Genomic DNA, 17,998 nt, shown 5'->3' on the forward strand with positions numbered 1-17,998 from the left:
CATGAAGAAATCTTACGAAAAGAATCAAAACTTGATTTGGAGAATACATATGCATATGTGAGGAGAGAATATCAACAAAGATAGACAATGGGAGGCTCACGGCCAATCTCTGAGAGTTCGGCTATGCTAGCCAACCAAACTCGACAAAAATCATCATCTGGCTCAGTAAAGATTCGGATCCACCATTATGGTGAAAAGTCTAACAACCTTGTATGTAGTCATTGTGGTGAAACAGGCCATTCGAAACAGCGATGTTATGAAATCATGGGCTATCCTGAGTGGTGGGATTTTTCAAAAAAACTAAAAAAGAAGATTGTAGGGAAGGCTATGGTGACTTCTATGGAGGAAGCCCAATCAAATGTGAAGGAGTAATCGCAGCCCACAGCAAACGTTGCTCACCCAGGTATTGATGGTAAGGCAAATGTATTCTCTACAGCTTCTAAGAATAGTACTTGGATTATTGATATAGATACATCTGATCATATGACTAGAGACTCTGATCAATTACAATCCATTCGTCCATCTTTTCAATCTGTTATATCTACAGCTAATGGTAGTACCTCTCCTACTACTGGAGAAGGATCTGTCACCTTGTCTAGTACTCTCACACCGAATACAGTTCTAGTTGTTCCATCTCTTGAATATAACTTTTTGCTTGTTAGTCAAATAACCTCCTCTCTTGCTTATACTGTAACTTTCTAGCCCTCTTTTTGTATCTTTCAGGATATTCTGACCAGGAAGATTCTTGGTTATGATGTTAAATGGGATAAACTCTATTACTTAGAATAAACAGAGAATGGAGGACAGAAATTTAGTCATGCATATCATACTAGTAGTGAAGAAAAAGATTGAGCAACTAAATGGTTATGGCACCGAAGATTGGGATATCTTTCTTTTGAATATCTCAAAAAATTACAACCCCATCTTTTTTCCAATTTTAATACTTCGGATTTTTATTGTGATATCTGTGAACTGGCCAAAAGCCATCGTATTTCTTATTTACCAAGTTTGAATAAATGTTCAGAACCTTTTGTGGTTATACACTCAGATGTTTGGGGGTCTGCAAAAAATTTTTCAATTTCTAAAGCTTGTTATTTTGTTACATTTATTGATGAGTGCACTAGGATGACTTGAGTGTCTCTGCTTCACAAAAAAAATGATGTTTGTATAGCATTTCAAGAATTTCATAGTATGGTGGGCACTCAGTATCAGAGGCAGATTTGTGTTTGGCAATCTGACAATGCAATAGAGTTCGTAGATGCTTCCTTTGGAAAATTTCTAAGCCAACATGGGATTCGACATAATACTTCATATGCTTATACTCTGCAACAGAATGGCTTGGCGGAGAGGAAGAATAGACAGATAATGGAGGTGGTTCGTACCTCCCTTTTTGGCATTAACATGCCACGGTTCTATTGGGAAGAAGCTGGGAAGTCTGTCATTTATCTCATCAATCGGATATCTTCTCGAGTGATAGGTTTCTAAACCCCTCAACAAAAGATGCAATCTTTTTTTTCAATTCCATATCTCCCGAATCTTGAACCAAGAGTCTTTGGTTGTACGGTGTATGTTCACTTTCTCAAGACTTTGTGAAATAAACTTGATCCATGTGCAAAATGATGTGTATTTGTTGGCTATTCAAATTTTCAGAAGGGATATCGGTGCTATGATCCTCAAGCCCAAAAGTTACATATGACCTTGGATACCTCTTTTCATGAGTCAAAACCTTACTATTCAGGGAGAGTTTCTGCACCATCTCTTCAAGGCGTGAACTTTAGTGAAGAGAGCGTGTTACAAGAAGGCAAAAGAGGAGATGAGCTTTTTGAACTAAAAAAAGTGAATCAAAAGTTTGGGACAAGTAGTCCACAATATTTTGATAGTATTTCTGCAATTGAGAATGAGGAGGTAGTTCCTTTCGAAGACAAATCACAGTCACCAATGGCTGCAGAGTTGCCCATGTTAACACCATTAACTGACGAATCAACCCAGAATATTCAAAATTCTTCTCCTCAAGTAATCTCTAGTCCAATATCGAGTCCCATATTTAATGAGTCTCTTGAAACAAATGTTCCTCCTGAAAATTTTGCTCCAAGATATCCACAAAGATCGAATAAGGGTGTCCCAAAGAAACAGTATGAACCGATCCTAAAGCCAATGTTAAATATCCAATTAGCAATTATGTCTCCACTCATAGATTGTCTAAATCGTATGCACTTACTATTAATCAATTATGCAAAGTATCTATTCCTAGTGGTGTGCAGGATGCATTGGCAGATCCAAAATGGACAAAAGCGATGAATGAAGAGATGGAGGCTTTACAAAAGAATTCTGCTTGAAAACTTGTTTCATTATCCAAAAGAAAGAAGACGATCGGATGTAGATGGGTGTTCCCCACGAAAGTCAAAACAGATAGAAGCATTGATAGATATAAAGCAAGATTAATTGCAAAAGGTACACACAAACGTATCAGGTGGATTACTAAAAGACTTTTACACCAGTAGCTAAGCTCAACACAATTCACATTCTCATATCTGTAGCAGCAAATCGGGATTGGCCTTTGCAACAATTTGATGTTAAAAATACTTTTCTAAATGGGGATTTAGAGGAGGAAGTCTATATGGAGCTGCCACCTGGAATTAAACATAGTTCTTCAGGAAAAAATGAAGTTTGTAAATTAAAGAAATCATTATATGGGCTTAAACAATCACCTAGAGCTTGGTTTGGGAGGTTTTCTTCTGCAATGAAGGCATTTGGTTATAAACAGAGTAATTCAGATCATACTTTGTTTATAAAACATAAAGAAAGGAAAGTAACAGCTTTAATCATGTATGTTAATGCTATGGTCTTGATAGGAGATGATCCATGTAAAATGAAGTTGTTACAGGAATATTTGGCTGTTGAGTTCGAGATGAAGGGTCTAAGACAACTTAAATATTTCTTGAGAACTGAAATAGTAAGATCAGAACGAAAAAATTTTCTTTCGCAATGGAAATATGTGCTAGATCTTTTGACTGAAACTGGAATGCTTACTTGCAAACCAGTCGAAACACCCATAGAAATGAATCATAGACTTGGAATTTTTTTAGATCAAGTTCTAACAGACATGGGTCGCTATCAACAGTTGGTTGGGAGACTAATTTATTTTTCACACACAAAGCCAGATATAGCCTATACAGTAGCATCGTAAGCCAGTTTATGTATGCACCAAGTGAAGAACACATAAATGCAGTATATAGAATCTTGAGATACTTGAAAGGTGCTCCGGACAAAGGTTTATTATTCTCAAAAAATGGTGGCTCTAACATTGAAGGATATACGGACGTTGATTGGATAGGTGATCAAATAACCAGAAGATCCACATCTGGCTATTTTACTTTTGTGGTGGGTAATCTTATTACTTGAAAAAGTAAGAAACAGAAAGTTGTGGCAAGATCAAGTGCAGAAACTGAATTCTGAGGTATGGCTCATGGTGTATGCAAATTGTTATGGATTAGAAATATTTTAAAAGACGTGGGGATTGAATATGCAACACCTATGAATCTTTATTGTGATAATAAGGCTGCTATCAAAATTGCACAAAATTCTGTACAACATGACCGCACCAAATATATTGAAGTTGATCGTCATTTTATCAAGAAGAAGTTAGATTAAAAGATTATACATTTTTCATTCATCAGGTCAGAGAGTCAGTTGGCTGATATTCTCACAAAAGCTATTTCAAGAAAAATATTTCATGATATGATTGACAAGTTGGGCATGATAAATATCTATGTTCCAACTTGAGGGGAAGTGTTAGCATGAGCTATCTGTAGGTTGTAATTACCAGATTAATTTCATAATTATAAAAATCAGATTAGTTGTTAAATCTTATGTATAGTTGTCAAATAGATTAGTTATTAAATCTTATGTATAGTTGTCAAATCTTGTGTATAGTTGTCTTTGTGTATAGTTGTCAAATCTTGTGTATAGGAATATTTAATTTTCTTAGAATAGGATTGTTTCATATTACTATGGTGTCATTATATCTATATATTGACTTCAACTTGGAGAAAGAAATAATATCAAAAAATATTTATTTACTACTGTCTAATACAAAGTCTCTATCTTCAGCAGATTTCAGCACATATGCATACATTTATATGGACCTGTACACAGTTCAGGATATTACTGCAAGCTTATGGTTCTGTATCAATATTTTCATACATCTTTATGGAGGTTTACAATACTTCATACTCATGGTTTTGAGACTAATGAAATGGTATTGTGTCTCCTCCAACAACGTACTGGAGTTTAGTATCGTAGACTTTATTCTCCGGGTGCTCGTTTTCAACAGTGAATTACTTTTCAAAGGCTTTATGCACCAATTTCTCCTTACCCATCATGCTACACATTGTGATTTCTGATTTCCGGGGATAATGAGATATTTTCTACCCAGCCTGGGAACCTTCATTTGCTACATGCACAAGATTCAATTATATATCAAGCTTTTCGGAATTATGTTTTCTATTGTCGGGAGAAGACATCAGTCTCTCTGCTATTATGACCATATGGAAACAAAGGGTTGGCAGGCTGCTATTACTCCCAGTAGGAAGTGGCTGTCAAGTGAATATTTTGGTTTTGTTGTCACATCTCATGTTTTTGTTATATGGTTGGTAAATTGTGTCCGATTCATTTCTATATTGTCGTGCATCCCTAAGAGTTATGTAATTTGCGTGGACTCTTTCACAAAGTTTTGGCTCATTTTGATACCAAAAAAAAATTAGTAAGTTCGCATGACTGATTTCTCCGTACAACTGGTGGTTAGCCCAGCTTTTTAGCATCTTCCTTGTTAAACAAATCTAAGGTTAAAATAAACAAGATTTGTGTTCAAGATTTCTGATTTATGTAGTTGTAAAAAGACTGTGCAAGAGAGTTTATAACCCAAGCCCAAGGTGGGTGATTAAAGGGTATGTGAATCCAGACTTTTTTTTTTTTTTTCCCATGCAAGTCCAGATTTAAGATCAGAAGAAAACAAAAATGTTAGACATTAATTTTATGGATTTAAAGAATTTAAATTTTTTTATTATTGTTTCGATCCAATCGAACCAACTTTAGGCTTGAGCTTCAGTTGGGGTCTCATATTACAGGACTATTATGATATCAATAATTGTATCTTTCAAAAATTTTAGAGAAAAAAAAAAGGAAAGCCAACTCGCACCCGAGTCATTCAAATTCATGCTTTTCGGTATCCACCGTCTAAGAATCCAACTTAAAAACTGTGGTTGCTAAGTAGCGATGTGTGACGAATAAGACAAGCATATTTAAATAGTGCTATTTAATTTTTTATTTTAAACTTATTCTTTGTCATTTATATATATATATATTTGTCTCTCTTCTTCTTCCCCTCCTCTTTTTCTTTTTTTTTTTTTCTCTATATATCTTTCTTCTTTCAGTTTCTTAGTCTCTCCAACATTAAATGGACTTCTAACTCCATCAAGCGGGCGGAGCTGAACACAAAGTATGATAGAAGGAAGATGGAAGGATAATTTAAGTGATAACTAAGGGCATCTGTTATATGTTGAATGCAATTTTACTATATTATTACTATCCATGAGGCCATCGGAATAATGGATAAGGCTTGCTATATTTTAGGTATAAGAGTGTATTATACAAACTTTTACTTTATCATACTAACATATTGATACCACCAGCACAAAGGGTCATTAATCCTTTCGAGTTATGCCCCGTTGCTTCACTTGAACATCCCGAAATCCGTAGCTATTAGTCAAGTATAGGCTAATTTAGGATGTGTTTGATCCATGATCGAAATTAAAATGGATTGGAATGCTGAATTGGAATGGGTATCTCCCTCAAAGCAATTAATGTACAATCGGAATCAAAATAGAAAAAAGCTTTGAATATTAAGAGAGAGTATAGATTAGATTTTGAAAGATTAGGATATTTTTTCATTTCCTTCCACACAAATAGAAATGAAACTCTCTCCAACTAAACAGTTGGAATAGAAATCACTCATTCTTATTTTCCTTCGAGAGTCCAATTCTCCCTAACCAAATATGCCCTTATACGATTGCTAAGTTGCGGCATTAGTAGGCTAGGCTTAGAACAGGTAATAGTCACTAGACTTGTCCAAACTCAGTCCACTTTGGTCACGAGGCTCACTAATTAAGCCCAAGAGTGCCTAGCTCAAACATCATAATAAATTGTTCGCCTGATGGAGCCTGCGAACCCTGTTCGGAGGCGTGGCCGAAAAATAAGACTTAGACAAGAAGATACGCAATAAGGAGAGAGTATTTGATCATAATAGGAGACTTGGATTCAAAACAGTCCACATAAGGTAAATTACCCCTCAAATAGAACGTATAATGTAATTTTCTTTTTTTCAGAGATAGTGAGCACCAGGTGGTCGCCATCCCTGTATTTCTTCATTCTTTTTCTCATATTTCTTCCTCCCCTACTTACTTTAAACTCTAATTAACTGGCCTGACTTAATAAATTACATACTCAGCCATCCAAACAGGCATGCTCGAAATAGTCTCTAGTTCTTTATGAAGCCCATGTTCTTTCCCCTTTTTTTTTTTTTTTTTGAAAGTGACCCATGTTCTAATTTATGAGATCATTGGTTGACAATTATAATTCTGTAGTCCTTAAGGTAGGACTTTTACTTGCAAAATAGCCGGGTCAGGCCAGGCCTAGAACTGGTCATTCTCGGCTCAATCATGCTTGCGTGCAATCCGCCCATACTCTATCCATCTGATCACAAGGCTCACTGATTAAGCCCAACATTGGCTAGCTGAGCCATTAGACAGGTCCAACTATTTTTTGCTAGTGCGTGCCCGTGTGGTTGTCAATAGGATGGGCACGAAGTCAGCCTAAAAAACTTTTGAATCTGGCTGATATAATGGATTATCAAGAGAAAATATAAAATTAGGTTTATGTGATACACACCCAATCATCATCATCATCACATCTCTTTGCACGGTGTGGTCAAAAGAGTTTGTCCATTTCAGTAGGCAGAATGTCTCTTAACAAGTAGAGAGAGAATGATTGAAGACAGTGAGCAACAAAAATTAAGCAATCATTTGGCTTACGGGAAGTGGAAGGAACAAAGTGTGATTGAAAAATGGAAAAGGCGCCATATTTAATTAGAGTTTTTAAAGACAAAAAGAAAATAATATTCTTATGAAAATAATTAGATTCTAGCATTTCATGACAAAAAAAAATCATATGAGACATAGGAAAGTTCAACTCCCGTTGACTAGAAATTAGGATATTTTTTCTTTCAAATATGCTCTCATAGATAAAATGAGATAAGATCTTTCTTTTTATTAAAGACATAATGAATATTTTATATTTTTTTTTATAAAAATATATGCTCAACCAAATATAAGATATTCTGAAATATATATCTTTTATAGTCAACCACATATACAAAAATTATTTTTCAAACATCATATATCTTATCTAAAACAACCTTTTAGAAAAAAAAATTTTTCCTCTGAACTAAATAAATTCTAAGAGAACCTTTGCTACAAAGCACTACAAGCACGGTGGGCAACCTAGGTCATAAAAGATGGGGATACAATTGAAGTTGACCTATTTTACTTTGCCGTTCCACTTGGAGCACTAACCCCTAGGTTTTAGACAATTTCTGGAGCCCGCAGGCAAGTGTTACTATTTCTATTTCAAGTGCTCGGAGTTTTGATGCACACTTTCCCGTTCGTTTGGATTGAATGGAGCCTCTGACTTTCACGTAAGGGATGTTTGGTTCATAATTGAAATCAAAATTGAAATCGAAATAGGAATGGATTGAAATCGGAATCGAAATAGTCAAATCATTCGAAGTGTTTGATTTATGATCGGAATCGGAATCGAAATGGATAATTTTCATTGTTGTTGTTTGATTTATATAAAGATAGAAATCAGAGTCAACTCAAATTTTTATTTTATTTTTAACTAAAATTTTTAAAAATTAATTATTTTAAAAATTAATATTAAATAAAAATTAAATATAATAGTAATATTTTTAATTTTTTTTAAAAATATTATTAAAAAAAATCTCGCATAATTTAAAAGATCCCACGTTTGGCATACAATTCGATGATCAAATTTCACAATACAGTATCCATTTCAATCCCATTTTCTACTGCCATCCAGTGAACTCTGATTCCAAAAGTAAGATCCTTGAGCTCAGGACAAGCATGCAACACGCTAACCACCATGACCCTGTTAGGGACCATGCCGTCTTGTCCTCGTTCCATCTTGTCGTATAGTCCCAAGCACGTTCCGTAGTTGCTGCCCTGAGAGTGCCCAGACATTATGGTGTTTCAGGAGATGATATCTCTTTGGGACATCGCATTGAACAACCTCTTCGCGAAGGTCAAATCGTCTGTCCGAGCATAAAGCATTACCAATCCATTGGAGACAAAGAGGTCGATGTTGAGGCCGGTACAGAGGGCGAAGGCGTGGTGGACCTCCTTTCCGATGAGGTGGGGGAGCGAGAAGGTGGGGAGGGAGGAGAGGGACTTGAGGAAGGTGGAGAGGGTGAAGGCATCCTCACCAGAAAGCCGATGAGGATACGATGCTGCGAGCATGCTGCTGGCCGTTGGAGCGGTGCTTCCGGTGGCCCGACGTCGCCAACGACGGAGACGGGCTCCTCTGGCACTTGGATCTGAAGCCTCGTACCTCCGACAATTTCTCCATCACAGTCATCCCAGGCCAACTCCTCCCTAGAGGACCAGGGCCAGGTCCTTACCTCCCCCTCTGCCACCTTCGTCAGCATCTTCGATGGGCACGGCGATCTCGAGGCCTCCCGCTTCGTCAACAACCATCTCTTCCCCCACCTCTATGGTACTCCTCTACCACTCGCCCCTCGTAGAAGAGATTTTTACTTGATCTATTGTTCTAAATCGGTGGGTTTTTTGGCAGAGTTCGCATCGGAGCAAGGGAGATCTCGGTGGAGGTGATAAGGTAGGCATTCGATGCGATGGAGGAGGAGGAGGAAGAGCTCTAAATCGATATTTTTTTCTTTAATTATCGTTCCGATGGAATGGGATCTCAATCCAATGGAAGTGTCTAGATCGGATTGGGAAGGGATCGGACCATTTCTATTCCTCTAGAGAATAGGAATCGAAATAGAATTTCTCTCAATCAAACATTTAGAATGAAAATTATTCATTCCAATTCTCATTTCAAATCTTAATTATCCCAATCAAACATCCTGTATATTTTCCTTGACAACTGCCCACAATCTTTTACCGCGTAACCACCTTTATCTCTCCCCCTGTTCTCTATATACCAATAAAAATTCTTCTGCCTTTCCCGCTCGCCCCCATCCCCTAGAAGACCATTGACCAACGAGAACTCCACTCATGGCCATACAAAATCTATTGCTTTTGGGATACGGAGGCCCTGTTTGGATGTCTGACCCCAAATCTCATCCAATTATTCAAATTTTATGGGATTTGTGGCCCAACCATCATAATTATTGAATGATAGGTTGGATTAGGCCTATGTTTACAGCTGTTCTGGACTATATTTTAAGTGGACTGACTAAAATTCTATAGAAAGAAAAAAAAGATCCAACCCCTATGATTTCAGGCTAGCCCACTCCAGAACAGTTGTAAATATAAGCCGAGTCCAATCTATTATCCAATATTTTTGGTAATTATATTGACCTAGCCTATGAATTTTATAGATTTTGATTCCACCCATCCAAACAGACCATAAGAAGTGTTATAGAAGGCTTATAGTTCCTACTCTTTCTTAAAACCAAGAAAGATATTTTCTTGTAGAATCTCAGTCAAAAGTTATTGTTCCATTGCCTGCGAGCCCTACATTCTCCTCGACCAACTTCGTCGTTAATCAAGTATACCTAGTATACCTTGATCCTGTTGCACCCCTAATGAAAAAGAGGCCCACAATTGTGGTCCAGAAACCGGTAGTAGTTTATACCTACTCCATGTTACAAAATACATGAAGTCCGAGATGTGTACCAGAATTAAATTGCCTTTCTTTTTATCTGATCTATTATATTATATTACAATAATATTAAATTATATAGGGCAATATAATTTACATAAAACTAAACCTATCGGTCTTCATCTTTGAAACAAATCTGACTGTAATCATGAGAAGAAGATCTAGATGTACTCCTCTCTATCTATAAATAGATATATTTTTTGATTTTTCAAAACCCAACTCCTAGTATTTTCGATAGAAAAAGCACTTTTGAATGAGCCGGGACTAAATCTGTAGGATATTTTTTTTATAACATAAAATTTATTTTTATTGAAATCACCATAAAATATTGTCACCGAAGGCTTGTCTTGAATCAAATTAAAACAGCTATCCTAATAGTGTTAATGAAGGCGATATTTGGATGGGCTCAATCAGATAAATTTTCATCATCTCCATGAACACATCCAACTAGCAAGCAAGATGTTACCTTACTGCGTAAGTTATCTAATATTCGTGCCCGAGAATGGGTTGAAGTAGCATTTTCCTTCGCTCTATTTGTTGGTGGGAAAATAACGGATGAGGGGTAGGGGTGGCAGTTAGGTCGGATCGGATTATATATGAGTCGGATCAATGCGAGTCAGATCAAAAAATCACCAATATAAATCCGATCTGTTTATTAAATGGGTCAAAAATTCAAACATGAATCCAACCTATTTATTAAACAGGTAATCCAATCTGATCCGTTTAATTCGTTTATTAAATAGATCAAATTAGATTAAATATGTTAGATGGGTTAAACGGATTAAACCTGTTAAACAAGACGGATTAAACCTGTCAAAAACAGGTTAAGTAGGTTTTAAACAGATTAAACGAATTTTAAATGGGTTAAACGGATTAAACAGGTCAGGTTAAATAAGTCAAAAATAGGTTAAACATATTTTAAACAGATTAAATGGATTATCTGACTCAATTCAATCTGAATATTAAACAGGTTAAATGGATCAGATACGTAAAACTCAAATCTGATCTAAATATTAAATAGATTAAACAGATCGATCTGTTTATAATTCAAATCTAGATCGGATTGATAAATTGGATCATATTTTATCGGTCCTAACGAGGGGTTTTGGGAATCAAGTGGGCTGAATGCGTCAGTTGGTGTCTGCCAGAAATTTTTCTCGGTGGGAGATGTTGGCCAGGAAACGGACAATTTGTAGCTTGACAATGGGTGGGTGAGTAGATTTTTTTCTTTTTGGTACACAAGGTGGGCGAGTGGATTGAATCCACTAGGTGGATCCTAAACATTGGGCTTGTTTACAACCAATACTTTTCCACCGGCTACGATAAGGATTAGTTGGCCATTATGCTTCGCCTCGTGCTCTCCGGTCATTAGGACTACGACCGTTCTGAGCTGTTCACGGCTGGGCTCGACATCAGCTTGGTTAGGACTCATCCAAGTCAAAAAGTAAGCAACCTTCGAGCAATTTCCAAGATCGACTCATATACAAGCCGATCCTAAATATACTTGGTAGAAAAGCTCGGTTTGGCTTGACCAAAGCTTGGCTCAATAAAAGTTTAGCCAAACCAAGCTTGAACAAGTTTTCTTGAGCTAGGCTCGAGTTTGAGGCAAGCTCAAGCACCTTGTTTATTTTCCACGCCAAGCCTAAGTAGTCCAAATACTCTGACTTGTTTATACTCTTTCACAACCTTGCTGATCAATTGAAGATTTAATCCAATCACCTTCTATCTATATACTCGTGCAACAACAAGTGATTGAGTAGGATTATGCACTATAAAAAATAGCTGAAATTACAACAGAAATTAGAAAATTTTCGTTTCTAATCTGCAACGGATCTGAAATAAAAATAAAATAAAATTTGATAAAAGATATTAGCGACGGTTTAGAAACAGATTTGTCAATATTTAATGAAAAATTTAGAAACAGATTAGAAATAAAATTACAATGGAAATTAAAAATAAAAAGCTTTCTATTACTAAATTTAGAAATAGATAATAATTCTATTTTTAATTCTGAAATGGATAAAATTTTTATTTTAAATTTAGAAATCGAAGTACTAATTGTTGTTAAATTTAGAAACAGAACCGTCGTCTGTCGCTAAATTAGGAATGAAAACTTTTTCTGTTGCTGATTTTAGCAATGGATAGTACTTTTATTTCTGTTTTAGTAACAAAAAAGACGTCTATTTCTAAAGTTAGAAACGGAACAAAATTTCTTTGCTAATGTTAGCAACGAAAAATTTTTTCTTTCTAATTTCAGAAATGAAACGAGATTCCATTTCTAATTTACCAACGGATAGTTAATATCCATTTCTAATATTAGCAACAAAATTTTTTTCATTCGTAATGTGTTTCAAGATTAAAAATTATTTTAATATTATTTTATATTTTATAACAAATTGAAACAAAATCTTTAAGTATTGCATAAATTAACTTAATATATTATTATTTAGTATATATATATAACAAATTTAGTTATTTTAATTATTAAAATATTTGATGACCATCTTTTAATTATTCTCATATCGACAATTTCACCTAACTCATGTCTTTCTCTCTCGATCTCTTTAACTTACAAAGCAGCCACTGCCCCTAGAAGCTCATTCAACTTTAAGATTAGCCACTACGTCCAGCTCTAATCTGACCACTTTCTAACTGCTCCATCAAGAAATAACTGCTCTATCAAGAAATATCCTTATACGATTATGCAAGTAAATAATTGTTCAATCAAAAAATTCATCAATGTATCCATCAAAATTAATTTAGCGATTTTTTTATTTACACTAAAATATAGAAATGGATTGAATTTTCTGCTTTTTAAATTAGAAACGGAATGATATTTTTGTTTCTATTTGAGCAACAAAATTATTTTTATTTTTAATTTAGAAACAGAATCGTAATTCTATTGCTAAATTAGAAATGAAAACATATTCCGTTTGTAAGATTTGAAATGAAACTTTCATTCTGTTTGTAACATTTAAAATGAAATTTTTATTCCATTTTTAAAGTTTGAAATGAATTATATTTTTCGTTGTAAATGTGGAAATAAAATAACTTTCTATTTGTAGATTTTAAAATAGAATTTATTTTTATTTTTATTCCCTTCATAAATATTATGAATATCTCTCTTGCTTCCTCAATTTTCAAATATACACCTAAAAATAAAATGAGATAGGAAAGGTTCATGATTGAGTGAATAGAGAGTTTTTGTCTAAATTTTATGAAATTTTGATATACATCATGAACAAAAAATAATTGACACTCAAATAAATTATTGTCATCATTAATGAAATAAAATTAAAAATGTCTGTCAAATATCAAAAGCCAAAAATAATTTAATTTTAATTTTTTTGAAATTCTACATTATTGTTCTAAAATATCCTTGCCATGAAGAAATTAATTAGTACAACTATTTCAGCTAAGATAATATATAATTTTTTTATAACAATATTTAACATATTTAATAATTAAAAATCCTATATCCAATCCATACCCATCTCAAGCCAGTATTGGGATAGTAAGTCTAATCCAGCCTCCTTGACCCGAGTCTTATATGTGCGATATGACTAATAGTCGCGGGTCTCCTTATGGACGGCTGTAATTTTTTTTTATTGTCTCATTGGAATGTAAACAAGGTTTGAATAATGATTGAAGTCCTATTAAGTTAAGATATAGTTGACTTTTTTTTATCTAGATTTGACTCAGGCTCGATTCAAACCCAAAATTTTTAAGTTGGGGCTTGATTAGATATAGACCGATCCAGCACAAATGACTATTTAGTCAAAAATTTTGATTATGGACCTAATCCAATCTGATCCAGTCTTCTATTAGATTGGGTTTGACTCTAACATTAGGATCCAATCAAGAAATAAGTTACTCATAACCAAATCTAATCATTTGACCGAAAATCTTCCATCTAAAAATCCTTCTCATTAAGAAATTTTTGCATGCACTTGGTTCAAGTGGACCAAGGCAAATCCCGGAGCACAGGCATGGTGGAGAACGCACAATCTAGAATTGGTGAAATACAAGGGGTGGTGTGGCGTGTTATCCACCATGGGATGGACCATCAAAATCAAGCCTTCTCACCGCCTAAGCAAATAAAATATCCGACCCCGCATGTCTTTTCGTATACCATGAAAGGTTACATCTCCTCATCTTCTTCTTCTACTCTTCTTCTGGGCAATGGCGTTTAGGGTTAGGGATTGGTCGATTGGGATGACCACATCCGACGAGACGAGTGGCATCCAAGCAGCGAAGGAGGAGAGAAACAACAGCACCGACGTCGAGACAACACCGACATGCGGTGAGCCGACGACAGTGAGCATCGAAGCTTATGAGTCCCTCCTTCCTCAATATTTTTTTTTTGTGATTTTTCTCTCTGAGACGGAGATAGGGGTCGGAGGGGGGAGGCACAGAGGAGGCAAGACAACCGGGGGGAGGGTGAGGGCATGGAGGAGGCGGGACCGCATAGGGGGTTAGGCCGTAAAGGAGGTCAGAGTCAGGAAAGTGAGGAGTCCTCCTCCATCACCGCTGCATGTCCTGTCATCCTGAGATCTCCGACTCTATCCCTTGAATATGATGGAGGCCCTTTCCGGTTTCCATCGACCACTACAAGAAAAGTAAGTTTTTGTGATGAATTTATTTGTAATGAAAATATTTTCATCATAAATATGATTATTTATGATGAAAAGATAAATTCATCACTAATAATAAAATATTTATAATGAAAAATTATTTTCATCGTAAATAACTTCATATTTTCAATGAAAAAAATTTATCATAAATATAAATTATTTATGATGATATTTTCATCATAAATATTAAAATATTTATTTTAATTTTAAATTTTTAAATATTAGCAAAAAAAATAGTTTCATCATAAATAAGATAAGTATTTACGATGAAAATATATTTTTTATCATAAATACATATTATTTATGATGAAAATTTTTCATCACTAATATTTAAAAAAAATAAAAAATTTAAAAAATTTAAAAACTATAGATTATTTATGAAAAAAATATTACATCGTAAATAACATACTATTGGTGACAAAAACTAAACTTCCATTGTAAATACTATATTATTTATGATAAAATTTTTTATTATCAATATTTAAAAAAATTTAAAAATTATAGATTATTTATGATAAAACTATTACGTCATAAATACTTGAGTATTGATGATGAATAGTAACTTTTCATCATATATCGTTGTTATTTATGATGAAAATTTTTTCTCACTAATATTTTAAAAAAAATTAAAAATTTAAAAATTATAGATTATTAATGATGAAAATATTACATCATAAATAATAAAGTATTTATGATGGAAAGTATATTTACATCATAAATACTTTACTATTTATGATAAAAAAAATTTATCGCTAATACATAAAAAAATAAAAAATTTAAAAATCATAGATTATTAGCGATGAAATATTTTTCATCATAAATAGTGGAGTATTTATGACGAAAAGCATCATTTCATCGTCAATACTCTATTATTTATAATAAAAAATTTTCATCATTAATATTTAAAAAAATAAAAAATTTAAAAAATTTAAAAATTATAGATTATTTACGATGACAATATTATGTCGTAAATAATTGAGTATTTATAATTAAAAATAAATTTTTATCATAAATACTTAATTATTTATGATGAAAATTTTTCGTTGCTAATACATAAAATAAAATAAAAAATTTAAAAATTTAAAAACTACAGATTATTAGGTTATTTATATGTTAAAATAAGATCTATAAAAAGATTATTCACATGGTACTTGATCTTTATATATTAAAACATGATACTAGATCTCAATTATTTATGATAAAAAAATTTTATCACTAATATTTAAAAAATATATATATAATATAAAAATTATAGATTTTTATATGATGAAATGCTAGAAATATCGTAAATACTTCATTATTTATGATAAAATAATTTATCACTAATAATTAAAAAATTATAACTTTAAAAAAATAACTTTCAATACTGAAAAAGAATCATTATCCCAGTATCCAAACTTTGTTGGATGATGCAACAAAATTTTTTACCAACAATCGAATCAACCGTCTATAAGATTCAAGAGCAAACCACCTCAAAAAATTAAACGTAAGAAATTCGATGCAGAAAAAATATCAACTTCCAACTATATAAAGAATAAAACTTTATCAACTGTTCGATGGACTAAATTATGTCATTTACTTCTAAACTGTATGCAGAAGACCTTTGCTGAGTCTTTCAATATTATTTTTCAAGAGTGCATTCATAGTCTTAATTGATATACAATAATTATTTATCGTAAATACTCTCTAACTAGCTGAACTCTTATTATTGTTATCCAGTTCAAGATTTATCCTAAGATTAACATACTCTTGAGCAGGTACCTTTCTACTATGCTTCTTTTGTATCGAATCTCAAGGGTCTTAGCTACTCGCAAATTAAATTTGAATTCGGATGTCCATTCAATCCTTTTGATCAACTTATGGCAGTGTCGCCATTAAAAAATAAATCTAATTAGTTAGATTTTTTTAATTATAAATTAAATTTAATTGTTAGTTAACATCTGTAATATATCAGCAGAAAAATAATTTTCATCCGACGGTACATGATTTAAAATTTTTTTTACATATATAATTTTTTTATGTACATAATTTTTTTAAAAAAAATTATAAATTAACTATTTATATAATTTTTTTATTAATATTTTATTTTTTATCATGAATATTTTTTTAATATCATTTTTAGTTGTTAAAGTTTTTGGATAGAAAATTTTTTTAGTGAAAAAAATCTAAAATAAAATTTAGTTTTTATCGTAAATAATTTTTTTATGAAATTTTTTAAGAGAAAAAATTTTTTTAATCAAAAATTTTTTATTATTTTGGTAGAATTATTAGCAATAAAACTTTAGTTTTCATTGCTAATAGCATTATTGACGATGAATTTTTTTCATGGTAAATAATTAGCGATGAAAGTTATTTTTTATTGCTAATAAGTTAATTAATGATGAAATATTTTATTTTTATCTTAAATTTTTTGAAAAATTAGGATAATTTTTTTATCGCTAATAACTTAATTAACGATGAATATATTTTCATCACAAATAAATTTTTTTTGTAGAAAAACTTTTTTATAGAAAAATAAGAATTTTTTTTGTAGAAATTAGTAGCGGCAAAAATTATTTTTCCATTGTTAATAAATTTATTAATGATGAAAATCTTTTTTCATCGCAACTAATTTTTTTTGATAGGAAAATTTTTTTATCGAAGAATTTTTTTTTAAATTATTAGCAATAAAAATTTAATTTTTGTCGTTAATAACTTTACTAGCAATAAAAATTTTCATCGCTAATAGTTCACGCCACATCCATGTCTCTTCGTGTGAAACCATTCTTCTACCCCTCGTTCGTCTCGCGCGAAACCCATTTTCCTCTCCTCCCCCTCTCTACTTTCCCGATCTCTCTCCCTCTCCCCTCCATCGCTTCCTATCGGCGAGCATCTCTCCACTGTCGTCGCCCGCCATCTGCACCGCCTGTCATCCGCTGTCCGCCATCCGTCGGAGGTAAGGATTTCAACCATCTCCTTTTTTTTTGTGTTGATCGGGGCCATCAAGGGGCTGGAGAGGGGTCGGCCGGTGGCGATGGAGTGGGGCCGGCGGCGACGGAGACGGGGCTGGTGGGGAGGGGGTCTGAGGCCGAAGATGGCGGGGATAGGGTAGGGGGCGGGATGTGGCCGGTGGGGGATGGGGTCGAGGAGGGGGCGATCGGTAGTCGGGGGAGACGGAGCCAGGGAGGGGCCAGCGACGGGGAGAGAGGAAGGGAAGAGAGAAAGGAGGGGGGAAAAAGAAAAAAGAAAAGAAAAAAAAGAAAAAAAAAAGAAAAAAAAAGAGAAAAAAGAAAAAAAAAGAAAAAAGAGAAGATGGGGCCGAGGAGGGGGTGGCTGGTGGTGATGGAGACGGGGCCGGGGCCGGGGAGGGTGTCGGCCGGCGGCGACGGAGATGGGGCCGGAGAGGG

The sequence above is a fragment of the Elaeis guineensis genome, chromosome 1 (genome assembly GCF_000442705.2).
Source record: "Elaeis guineensis isolate ETL-2024a chromosome 1, EG11, whole genome shotgun sequence".
Classification (NCBI taxonomy): domain Eukaryota; kingdom Viridiplantae; phylum Streptophyta; class Magnoliopsida; order Arecales; family Arecaceae; genus Elaeis; species Elaeis guineensis.